At 46.5% G+C, this 12,165-nt stretch overlaps 1 long non-coding RNA gene and 1 pseudogene across 1 annotated transcript in view; both read left to right on the plus strand.

Annotated features, from left to right (window-relative positions):
- The window catches only part of LOC144773598 (uncharacterized), a 435,153-nt gene that overhangs the window by 322,068 nt on the left and 100,920 nt on the right, over positions 1 to 12,165 (plus strand). The gene's annotated exons all lie outside the window — the stretch shown is intronic.
- Positions 196 to 948, plus strand: LOC144773256 (peroxiredoxin pseudogene; annotated as a pseudogene).

A 12,165-nucleotide genomic window follows, 5' to 3' on the forward strand; every position in this document is an offset into this window, starting at 1 on the left:
CAATGCCGCCTTCAGGTCACCAGGAGGATCCTTTGTCCAATGGCTGCCTGCTGATGATGTCACTGAGCTCTGCAGGCAGAGCCCTGTCCCTGGGATAGCTCCAATGTCCAGTGGGTCATGTTGGGTCTTGCTCGAAAGCGGAAGCCGTTCGTGTGATCCTTCCAGCCTCGAAGCTTCCTTGCGCCACATTCCAAGATGTCTCTTGGCAAGGCTCAGATTGCCAAGCCCGCACCCGATTTCCAGGCCACGGCGCTCATGCCCGACGGGCAGTTTAAAAAGGTCAAGCTGTCTGACTACAGGGGCAAGTACCTGGTCTTCATGTTTTACCCCATGGATTTTACCTACATTTGCCCCACGGAAATCATCTCCTTTAGTGACCACATTGAGGATTACAAGAAAATAAACTGTGAGGTGCTGGCTATCTCTGTGGACTCGCACATGGCTCACCAGGCCTGGGTCAACATCTCCCGCAAGGATGGCGGGCTGGGGCAGGTAGCCATTCCCTTACTGTCGGATCCCACGCACACCATTTCAAAGAACTATGGGGTCTACAAGGAGGATGAAGGCGTGGCATTCCGGGGGACCTTCATCATCGACGACAGTGGAATGCTGCGGCAGGTGACCATCAACGACCTCCAGGTTGCACGCTCGGCGGACGAGGCCATGCGACTGGTGCTGGCCTTCCAAAAAACTGACAAGTATGGAGAAACCTGTCCAGTGAGACCACAGGACCCTGCCTCAGCATCTGCAATGACACCTATGTCCTCGCGTGCCACCACACCTACTGCTTCCCGTGGCCCCACACCTGCTGCTTCCCGTGGCCCCCCACCTGCTGCTTCCCATGCCCCCAGCCTTTCCTCTCCACAGAGCCCCAGGCAGTCCTCCCACCACACCCCTAGCCATTCCACCTCCAATGCACCCAATATAAGGGGGCGTGGTCCATTCTGAGGCAAGGTGAAGTACAGAAATTTGCAGAGATTAAAGTGCGTGCAAAATATTGCGCATTCGTGGCAAACGTGTAAAATGCAACCAATTAAATGACTTGCTGGTAACGACATTCTTGATGGGGGTGTGCATAGGTCTTCAGTGTGTGCTTTACTCTCAGTGAGTTCCCATCTCATCACAGTCCTCCATGCGCTTCTTGCCTTCCGCAGTAGAAGGCATGGCCAGGATCTGTGAGATAGGTTGCTTGGATTTTAATAGATGCAGTGGGCACATTCTGATAGCTTCACTCTTTGAACTCCATTGAATGTACTGTGGACCCTTTGAAAAGGTTGTCTCCCTCAAAGAGTGATTATGATGTTAAATAAATGATTCAAGGGGGAGGGCACACATTAGTGAGAAAATCAAGTGACCTTTTGAAGATATTTGAAATTCTAAGGTTCTTTTTTAAATGAGAATTAATGACACCCTACAGAAGGATATATATATATATATGTGTGTATATATATGTATGTATGTATATATATATATATATATAAATATATATATATATATATATATATATATTCAATCACCTCCTGGAAATTCTGAGCGTAGAGAAAAAACCAGAGTCGAAGCCCCAATAGTGTGCAGAAGGGTTTATTAGGCACAAGGAATATTATATATATATATAGAGAGAGAGAGAGAGAGAAAGAGAGAGTAAACATAGCCAAAAGGCAGTGGTGCAACATACAAGGTCAAAGACATAGATATAGTCAGCATTTGATTGCAGAAGTAGCTGGTGTCTAAGAGTGCCAGTCAACTGCATCATGATGTAGTGTTAATATCTGTATCTTCGGAGCTTTCCTAAATTCTAACAGGATTGGGGGACTCCTGATGGACACAGTTAATTTCTGATCCCAGGTTAAGTGATGGAGAAGTTGCCTTATTGTTTTCTGTTTTTTTTGCACTGCCTCCTGTCCAGTCTGATGGTTTCCCCTCTGCGGGTGTGCCGAGGACCACCAGAGCTGTCAGTCAGAGGCTGGTCTTGATGGTTTTGTAGATTAAGCAGCTTGTGTTGAGCAATAGGGCAGCGTCAGATGGGCCAGTCATACAGGTCACTGTGTAGGCTGGTTTTGTGGGTGCGTGTGGGGCGGTTCTGTGATCTGGTTGGTTTGTGGTATGTGGAACGCTGCTATGATCATCTTTAAGTAATGACCAGGAGTCAAGCGTAGGATGCAGGGGGCACAGAGATGGATGTATCGCATGGTTTGCAAAAAGCGGCATCATGTCCTACCTGGTGTGCCACGGCGTGCAGTGCATTGCGAATTTAGAAATAAATCAAGTACCACCGAATCCCCGTGACTGCCATGCATATACCTTCTCTAACTTCCAACTATCCAACTCTATCCTGCCCTCAGTCACAAGACCACTGAATGCACCCTTGAATGCCAAATGCCCAATCCCAACTAAAGCATGACAGAGTCAGTGCTATATGGGGGTGCCCAAGTGGTGGAGGAATCTGTGAGCCAGGCAGACAAACAAGCTACTCTTTGATATACATTTTCATAGCCAAAGTGTTTAAATATTTTGAAAACATACCCCATTGTTTAGTGGAAGGGAAACGTTCCGCAATTCTGTTTTCTAACCTTCACTATTGCAATGGCCTCTACACTGGTTTCCCTAACAAATCAATATTCAAACTCTGAAGAGTGCCCGACCACCCTGCTTGTCTCCTGTTCAGCCTGAAACTACATGACAACATCACGCCTGTGCAGAAGGCCCTTACTGGCTCCCTAGAAAGGAAAGGGGGTATTTTAAATCACCGGCTTCATCCACAAAGTCTCAGATGGCAGAGTTCTAAATTATATGTCAAAGTTGTTTCTCCCTTTTCTACCAACCATGGCCTGTATTACATACAGGACACACTTTAAAGCAGTCCCAAACAGGGACAGAATGCCCTCTAACAATGAAGGTGCTGCCCTAAGGGGTACCCTTCGATCTTGTGCTCCCTGGGGCAGCACATTCAGTGAAAGTGTACAGAGTGGCTGCTTCAAAGCTGCTCTGTGTTTTTGTGGAAGCTGCAATCCACTTGCAGTTTAAAAAGGGGGTAGAGAGCCCCCTGCAGGAGGGTGACTGCACCCACCTGCAGGGGAATATCTGGGGAGGTCCATGGGATCCCCTTAAACCCTTTGATAGGGCTTCCCTCAGGGGGCACACCAACAGAGCACCACCTTTTTGCGGTGCAGTGTCAATGTGCCCACGCAGGCTTGCCTCTAAACCAGCATTGGTCAAACAGCACGGGCACAGAGGCAAAGGGATTTCTTCATATGTTTGGAGCCACACCCCCATGCAAACAAGGGAACAACCTCTGTGCATATTCCTGGTGTAACATGTGTGCCAGCGCTATCAGTATTACAGAAGGGCTCGCACAAGCAAATGCCACCCTTTCTTTAATACAATAGCACCTTCGGGAGTGGGAAAAACGAGCGTACCCCAGGGCAGCATGTGTAAAAGGGCACCTGAGGACGTTATTGTAATCTCGACATACTGCTCATAACTGCAACTTATTACAAGAAATATGTAGCAATGTCCTTTCATGGGCAAGGTTAATCACTTTGGAACTCTTTACTTCTCTCTCTGTACATGGAATCTGCCATGCTCAAATTCAGGAGATTACCAAAAAAATAAAAATGAACCTTCTTGCCATTTTAAGCAGACTTTTGACTAGCTTTCCCCCCACCCCCTCTACTGTTCTTCTTTCCTTAGGTCTGTTGGGTCAGATGGCTACGCTCTGTTTCTGCCTCTTCTTCCTGCAGGCTCTTCACCAAGGCCTTTTCAACTTTCTATCAGCATCCGTGGTTTGTTGATCGCTTCAGTTGCCAATACTACTCTAAGAGATGTTCAGTTTTTTTTTGTTTTGTTTTTAAAAGAGTTTTTTTATTATTGAGTAAACAAGCGACATATCAGCAATTGACCATCTTATACAAAAAGAAACTAAAACACCTAAGAGATGTTCAATTATTATTCAGAACTTAATCCATATTTGGTGTATCGGATTCTTGCCATCTTGTGGCTACGAAACATTTTTTGACCGCGCTTTAGAAATAAACTAAATACATAGGAGGATGGTGAACTAAAATAGCGCTATAAAAGTGATGCCAACCAAGTGAGACGGGCAGCCAAGGAGCAGGTTGTGGTTGATGGTGTAGAGATGCAGCTGGGAGGTCTCAAAAAGTCAGGATGCAGAGTGTGTCATGATCCCAGCAATTGAGCAGTCTGTCCCGGGTATTGATCAGTGCAGACTCTGCCCCTAGGAGGTCTGGAACTAAATTTAAATGTATTGAGACTGTCATTGGATTCCAGGTCAGAGGAATGTTGCCTGAAGTCTCCTATCTCAAGTGTCTTTGAAGCACAGGCCAAGTCCGATAGAGTTGGTAGTTAGAAAGATCAGGTAGGTAAGACCGCCAAAGGTTCCTTTATGCTAGGGGTGATGAGGACATGTTTGACGCCTTGATCCTGCATAGAGGGAGGTATTGATTATTGATGCATTGGTGAAAGATAACATTGCAGTGAGACCCAGGCTAGTTTGCAATACAAACATCCCATGACCAGGAGTATCTAGACTTTTGTTATAAAATGTATGGTTGGTAATAGTTCCTAAAGAGGGGTAGAGCAAGATACCATATGAGACACTGACCAGGAGGAGGGGTTGCCCCGGGACACTTCATAAGTCACGCCTCTTGGATTGGCATATTACAGCGCCACTGGGGGAACGTTACACAGGAACCACCAACTCACCTCACACTCCAAGATTTACATGTCATGGGAGAGGGGCAGCATCTCACCCGGTGTCTGGTGGACACGCTTCGGCTGCACACTGCCACAAAATTGACCTCACTGCGGCATTGCTGGGAGACAGACCTGTCCCAACCTTGCACCTCTTAGGAATTGAACATGAATCTGGAAGGTCCCACATATGTCCCTCGCAATGCTATGTTCCGGCTGATACCATTCTACATTATACATAGCGCGTATCTCACCCCAGAGAAAATCAATCCTTATTTCCACTGACGGGATGCTGCTGCAGCCTCTCTGATATAGATATTTTACATATGTTATGGTCATGCTCCTCGTTACGGCAGTACTGGGAGGGGGTAACACAACATCTATCGACCTGCATCGACCGGCAGTTTGCGTGCACATGGGAGACCTGTATATTGGGCATCCTTCAGAGAGACAAAGCCACTACAAGCTTTTTGGACCTTGGTTTCATAGTACCAAGCGCCTCATTACGAAAACTGGAAGTTTAGCAAACCACCGTCTATAAGGGCCTGGTCACACTCCATACTGGGCTAGAACGGAAGGGGTTTCTCTTCATAGAGAGAACACACTAGGATTACTTAAATACCCCATCTCATCCAACTGCAACGCGATCCCGACTGCCATCCAGACCGCATAATGTCCCAAGACGGATGGCAGAGTGGACACCGTAACTTAGCTTGAACCTGAACAAATATATCCACGTATGCTATGATAACCCTGCCAATGAGGTTTTATTGTATATAAAATGTGATGTGTACCACATGATGCTGAACTTTTATTGAGAAGATAAGTAACCCAAAGCGTATTGGGAACTGAATTGAGAGACAGCGATCCCTACCTGTTTACCCACTGTCCCCACCCCCTACCAAGATGTTCTCTTTGAGCTTCTGGTTGCTCACAGTTAAGTGGATTAAATATGTTTGGTGTCTGAATTTGGGTGGTGAGGTGAGCTAAAGAACGATGATGGATTCAACCCAGATCTGTGACTGGGGGTGAGTGTCTGAAAAGTTTCCGCGCTCCGTCCATCATCTCCTTGTGTTTGCTATGTTTGATGTCAATGCCATGGAATGTCGCGGACAGCACACTGACTATCTGGCCAGGGGAACACCTCTCGCCCCGGTGGTGTGCCGTATACACCAATACATTCTGGACCTGCAGGAGCGCATGTACCAGACTAGCTGTGCCGCGCTCTTCGTCCACAGGTCTCTTGTCCTGACATTCAGTCAGACAGTAACATCCTTGTATTTTTACTGTGCCTACATTTGACTTGTAACTGTACCATGAAGATTTAATAAACAGATCAAATAATAAAAACGAGGGTTAGAGCCCGAAAGTTCCACTAGGTAAGGGTTATGTTAAAAACGATGAACATAGATCTGTGCAAATATTGACATCATGCCAAAATGTCAAATGGGGAGAAGGTGTAGCCTTACGGCTAGAGCGGTCAACCTCGAAGCGTGTTTGAGTCTCGACAATGACGCTCAATATCCTGTGATTCTGGGCAAATCACTTAATCTCCTCGTGCCTAACAAAAATAAATCTGTCCATCTGTAATGATACTGGTGCTCAAAAAAAGCGCTCTGATACCGGATGTCTCTGGTCTAGTTCGCGGTATATAAAACTAAAAAAATCTTGAATTTGAGGAATCTTGGTTGCGCGTCTCTCATGAGCACAACCCCCTTCCCCACTCATAGTTTTTTAGAAGGCAAGAAAATTATCAAACAGCTTATTTGAAGGTGCTAGGAGGCCTGTGTTTAGATTGTGTAGTTGCATCTCCTTAATTGCATGAAAAGAATATTTTGTAGAATGATCTGGCTCCGCTCTTGGGAGTGCTCTCCCTCAGCAATGATGCAAACTGATTTGTAACCCTTGGAGTGCACTGTGCCTGCTGTACGATGATAGGTTTGATTTATTACAATGTCTCCTCAGTGGTCCACCTTGACATTTGAACTGGCAAAGCTTATTGATTGGCCCTCATGGGCTTAGGCTTGCACGTGGACAAGGACATATTTAACATGTATTAGAATTCCATAAGGTGTCTTCAGTGGTGGTCCAATGAGTCCAGGAGCAGTTCTGAGTTTAGAAGGTCAGGTGTGACCTTTCTGTGGAATGCAGTGTTCTGGGGCAGAAGAAAGATTAGGTAATTTAAATTAAACGTGAATTAGGAGTTATACAGTAATTGCTGAAAATAGGTTGAGGCAATGTTGGGATGTTGACAAGCTGGGGGGCGGGAACCAAAGAGTGTAAGTAAGTAACTTTATTGTTTAGGTTAATTAAAACCATTACAAAAAATGCATTAAAACAAGTCTCCACAAGAGAAGTAAAAAGAGAAAATGTAAAAGCAAGAGTTTTAGTTAAAAAATAACAGTGCTAAAACCAGTCAAAAACGAGGGGGGCATATTGTTCATAGAAGCTGGTCACAGCCCGAGGTTTCCTCTTAGCCAACTACCTGGCATGTTTGTTTCCGTTCTGCTAATTTCAGGAATTTCACCAGCTTCCCATTTAGCGGCGGAAGACCAAGATCGAAACAAGCAAAGACTGCTTGTCTGCATAAGCGGATACATAGTTCGTTAAAGGCTGTTTTTAACAAAGCTGCTCTCTCCTCGTTCAGCCTCGAGCAAGTGCATAGTAGATGTTCTAAATCTTCGACCCCTGTTCCGCACAGCCGGCATCTAGTCCCATAGTTCGTTCTCAGCCACGGTGGTAAGTGTGGAATGGCAGGTAGGATCCCTAGCCTATGTTTTAAAAAGGCTTCTTTAATTTTCCAGCCATATCCCAGACCAAAATATGCTTGGAGCCCCGGTGTTTTGTATGTGCATAGAGTCATCCAGGCAGGACGCCTGTGAGAAAAGGTGGCTTTGTCCTCCACATGCGAGTGTCTCTTTAAGGTCTTGTTCACTGCGTGCTTAAATTGCGCATGCGATAGAGGAATATCCCATAGCTCTTTCAGACCTGTGATGCTCAGGGACTCCTCTAAGTATTTTTTCGCCGGTGTTCTAGAGGAGCTAATCAGGTATTGCCAGAGCTGTTGATTCAAGGTGTTTTCTGGTGAATTCTTTATTTTGTGTCAACACTTTATGTATGACCCTTTTCGTGCAAGCGTTTGGCTCGTCAGACCAAATTCTAAACGAATCTGAGCTTGTGAGGTGTAGGATGGCAGATTAAAGAGAAGTCTGTAGGCCTTTGATATGGTTGTATCTAGAAGTTTTGTGTCAGTACCTCTTAGGGCCTCGCTGCCATACGTGATTGATGACTTTATTTTAATTTTGGCCACGCGAATCAGTGGCAGTAGAGTCTCACCGCTCAAGTTGGACTTTAGCTGTTTCAGTGTCATGGTTATTAACATCCCTTTCCTCTTAATGGCCTCTAATTGGTTTAGATAGCGGCCGTCTTTGTCGACTATGATCCCAAGGTATTTATATTCCGAGCAGTTGGAGATTACTTTTGTGCCAAGGGACCAAGTGTGCAACGTTTTGTTCCTAGTTATGGACAAAACTTTGGTCTTATTGATGTTAACTTCTAATAGGTTGTCGTCGGCGTATCCATGGAGCGTGTTAATCAGATTTTGAAGACCCACTTTCGTGTGGCTGACCAGGACCACGTCGTCAGCATAAGATATGCTGGGCAGCGCTTTGCCCCCTAACCGGGGGGCGTGGGAATTGCAAGCATCTAGTGCGGGTGGCAGGTCAGCTGTAAATAAATTGAAAAGGGTAGGAGCTAGCACACACCCCTGCTTTAGGCCTTTTGTAGTTGGAATACGCCTAGAGAGGTGCGAGCCATTCTCGAGCTTTACCTGGACACACGTGTTCGTGTGCAATTCAATCAGGGGCTTTAGTAAAGACGAGGGGATCCCCCAAGAGGCCAGTTTTCGCCAGAGGATTCCTCTGTTGACATTGTCAAAGGCCGCCTTAAAGTCCACAAAGCAGAGGTGGAGAGCCTGTTTGGTCGCTCTTGCCTTGTCGATTAGTAATGAAATGGCCACCAAGTTTGTTGTTGTTCCGGTGTCTCTGCTGAATCCCGTTTGGCTAGATGGTATTAAACTAAAGTTGTTGCCCATTCTCGCAGCTGGGTCAGTAAGAGGCCCGCAAAGTATTTAGCCTCAATGTCTAGGAGTGCAATGAGGCGGTGGTTTTTTGGGAGTGTTCTATCCCCCGCCTTATAGATCGGTGAAATGATTGAACCCCTCCATGAGGCAGGAAGGCGCCCCGAGTTATTGACAGACATATAGAGGGGGATCAACGTATCAGCCCAGTATTCCAGTTCGAGTTTGAAGAGGGCCGGAGGAATTCCATTAGGGCCGGCTGCGCCGTCTTTCCTACCTTTGGAAATTAATTTCCTAATTAGAACCGCAGAAGGTTCAAATTTGGCATCTTCACGTGGTGAGACTGTTTGAAGTGGTCGGCCCTCCAGTAGAACCTGGGGCTCATTTGTTTTTGCGACCTGTTGATTGAAGTGTTCGCCCAGAAAGGATTCCCAAGACGATTTGGTTATATAAGATGTTATGCCATTACTTTTCAGATTTAACATTTTATTTATAATGGACCAAAAGTGGGCGCTGTTGTTGACCTTGGAAGCATAGTGGAGTTTTGCCCAGAAGTCTTCATCATTGGTTCTTTTGATTACCCATTTCAGCTTTTTGAGATCAGCACGATGCTTATGAAGCTGCGCTAGAAGTATTCCATCTCCCGGGCTTTTCTTCAACAGTCTTAAAGATTTGGTAATCACTTTTTTGTGGGATTTCATGGCCAGTTTCTGGGTGCCTGAGATCTTCCTTGTGACACCAGGTGTAAATAGTGGAAAGTGCCGTACGGTTGTTGAATTATTGTTTGCAAACTCAGTCGTGAATTTTTCCCAACCTGCTACTGTATTGCCTGAAGGGTAGTTTGAATAGTTTAATTGGATTTTTGCAGCTTGAAGTATCTCCACAGTGTTTGCTACCGAAGTTTTAATTAGTTTGAGATTTATGGTGTAGCTGTCCTGCGGTCCTATTGCGTTTGAAAGTATGGCCTCAGGAAGGGCTCCTAGAATGACTTCTTGAGGGCGATGGTCACTGTCACCCTTGTCCCCTAAGTTGAAGCCCAATACATAATGCAACAGTGAGAGGGAGACACCAGGTGTAAATAGTGGAAAGTGCCGTACGGTTGTTGAATTATTGTTTGCAAACTCAGTCGTGAATTTTTCCCAACCTGCTACTGTATTGCCTGAAGGGTAGTTTGAATAGTTTAATTGGATTTTTGCAGCTTGAAGTTTCTCCACAGTGTTTGCTACCGAAGTTTTAATTAGTTTGAGATTTATGGTGTAGCTGTCCTGCGGTCCTATTGCGTTTGAAAGTATGGCCTCAGGAAGGGCTCCTAGAATGACTTCTTGAGGGCGATGGTCACTGTCACCCTTGTCCCCTAAGTTGAAGCCCAATACATAATGCAACAGTGAGAGGGAGACTAAAGTGTAATCAATTGTAGAGATTGTCTTGCCTGAGGTGAATGAGGCCACAGATGGTGAGTCGTCAGGAAATCTTCCATTTAGAGCCCTTAGGCCCATATGTTCCAGATCTTCCAGTAGCGACTTTGCAAGCTTGGATGCTTTGCATTGGCTGCTAAATGATTGGGTTGGTATATTCCAATGGTATGACTGGGCCTGAATGTCACTGTTTGCGGAAGACCCTAAGATGCATTGGTTAAAGTCTCCAGACAGAATTAGATTTGTTGATGTTCGAGTAGTGATAGCGTGATGTAAGTGGTCCATTAGAAGTTTCCCCTCATGTCTCTTATTTTTTGGGTTAGTGTAAGTGTTGGTCAGCTAGATCTCTTCCTTTTTGCCCCCAAAGTTAAGTGATAACTCTACTGTGTTTGTGGCCGAGGAATTGGTGGTTAGAGCCCGTGCATTACCAATAGTTTTTTTTTTTTTTTTTTTTCAAAACCTTTATTGGAGCAAGCATAGAAAAGTACAAGAATGGGCCTACAACCGCACGGGCTGGCCGCTAATAACAAGGCACAATGCATGAAATAGAAATGTACACCCGTGATCAGGTACAGCTCGAGCACAAAGCATTACTCTACATATATCACAGAGCAACTTGAATTTTTTATTTTACAAAAGAAAAACAAACACTAAAAGGCGAATGCACGATAATTAAGGTCAGCCCAAAGAACGGAGGGGACGGTCCACGATCAGGAGAACACACCCAGAGCCCGGAGGCTCCAATCAAGTCGGGAGGGGGGGAGGGGAGCAGCGGGGAGAACCGGAAATATAGAAAAAAAACGTATGGGAAGGTTCTGGGAACGCACGTCTAGGGAGATAGGACAATCTCAGCAGTGCCTACAAGGGGAGGGGTGCAAATATCCCCACGATAATCATTCCACTGGCCCCAAACCTTCGTCCACGCCCTGGGTCTGCCCCTGGCCACATAAACCGTCTTCTCACGAAACATGGACCAGTCCATGTTGTCTTCCCACTTCGAGACCTCAGGGGGCCTGGAAGCGCCCCAGAGTTGCGCAACATCCCGCTTCGCAATCATGTATCCCAGGGTAGCCCATCTGGTCTGGGCCACAGAGTAGTCAGTGGGCTCCCACACATTCAACAGACATCGTCGTGGCTCCGGCCGCAGGGCAACACCAGTCACAGCAGTCATCACCTCAAGCACAGCAGTCCAGTAAGCCGCTACAACCGGGCACTCCCAAAGGATATGTAAAAAGGTCGCACTCAAACCACAACCACGCTTACATAGCCCATCCGAAGAAAAGCCCATCGTCACCAGACGCGGACCCGTGACATAAACTCGATGAAGAATCTTAAGTTGAACCAAACGGAGACGGGCAGGAATGGCCACCTCCTTGGGAGAAGAGAGTGCCGACTGCCAATCCTCGTCGTCCAGTTCCAACCCATCGCCAACCCAAGCCTCCCGAAGTCGGACCAATAAGTCCGCCCGATTATTGATCAATTTCTTGTAAATCAGAGAAATAGTACTATCGGGAAGATGCCCATCAAGGACACGGTCCTCGAGGGGGGAAGATTCAGGCAGGGCCTCATCAGGAACCAAAACTGAGGCGAGGGCGTGCCGGACCTGCAGGTAGCGAAAAAATTCTCTACCACTCAAACCATATTCCGCCTGGAGGGCCTGGAACAACTTCACACAACCGTTCGAGCACATATCACCCACCTTACAAATCCCAATCATATCCCAGCGGTCGAAACCCTTGGTAGACCAAAGTCCGCCCAAACGTTCCGAGGCATAAAGCGGCGTCGCCAACGTCAAGCGATCCTCCCACCCCAAACTCACATTCGCAGCTCGCCATACAGTTACTGCGATCTTGGATGGGCCCACAAGATGGCGCCCGGCCGATCGAGAATAAAGTGCTCTAGTAAAGTCCCCACCCGGGAGCTGGAATCTGTCCATCTCGAATGCAGGATTACGACCCGGGG

The sequence above is a fragment of the Lissotriton helveticus genome, chromosome 8, assembly GCF_964261635.1.
Source record: "Lissotriton helveticus chromosome 8, aLisHel1.1, whole genome shotgun sequence".
Classification (NCBI taxonomy): domain Eukaryota; kingdom Metazoa; phylum Chordata; class Amphibia; order Caudata; family Salamandridae; genus Lissotriton; species Lissotriton helveticus.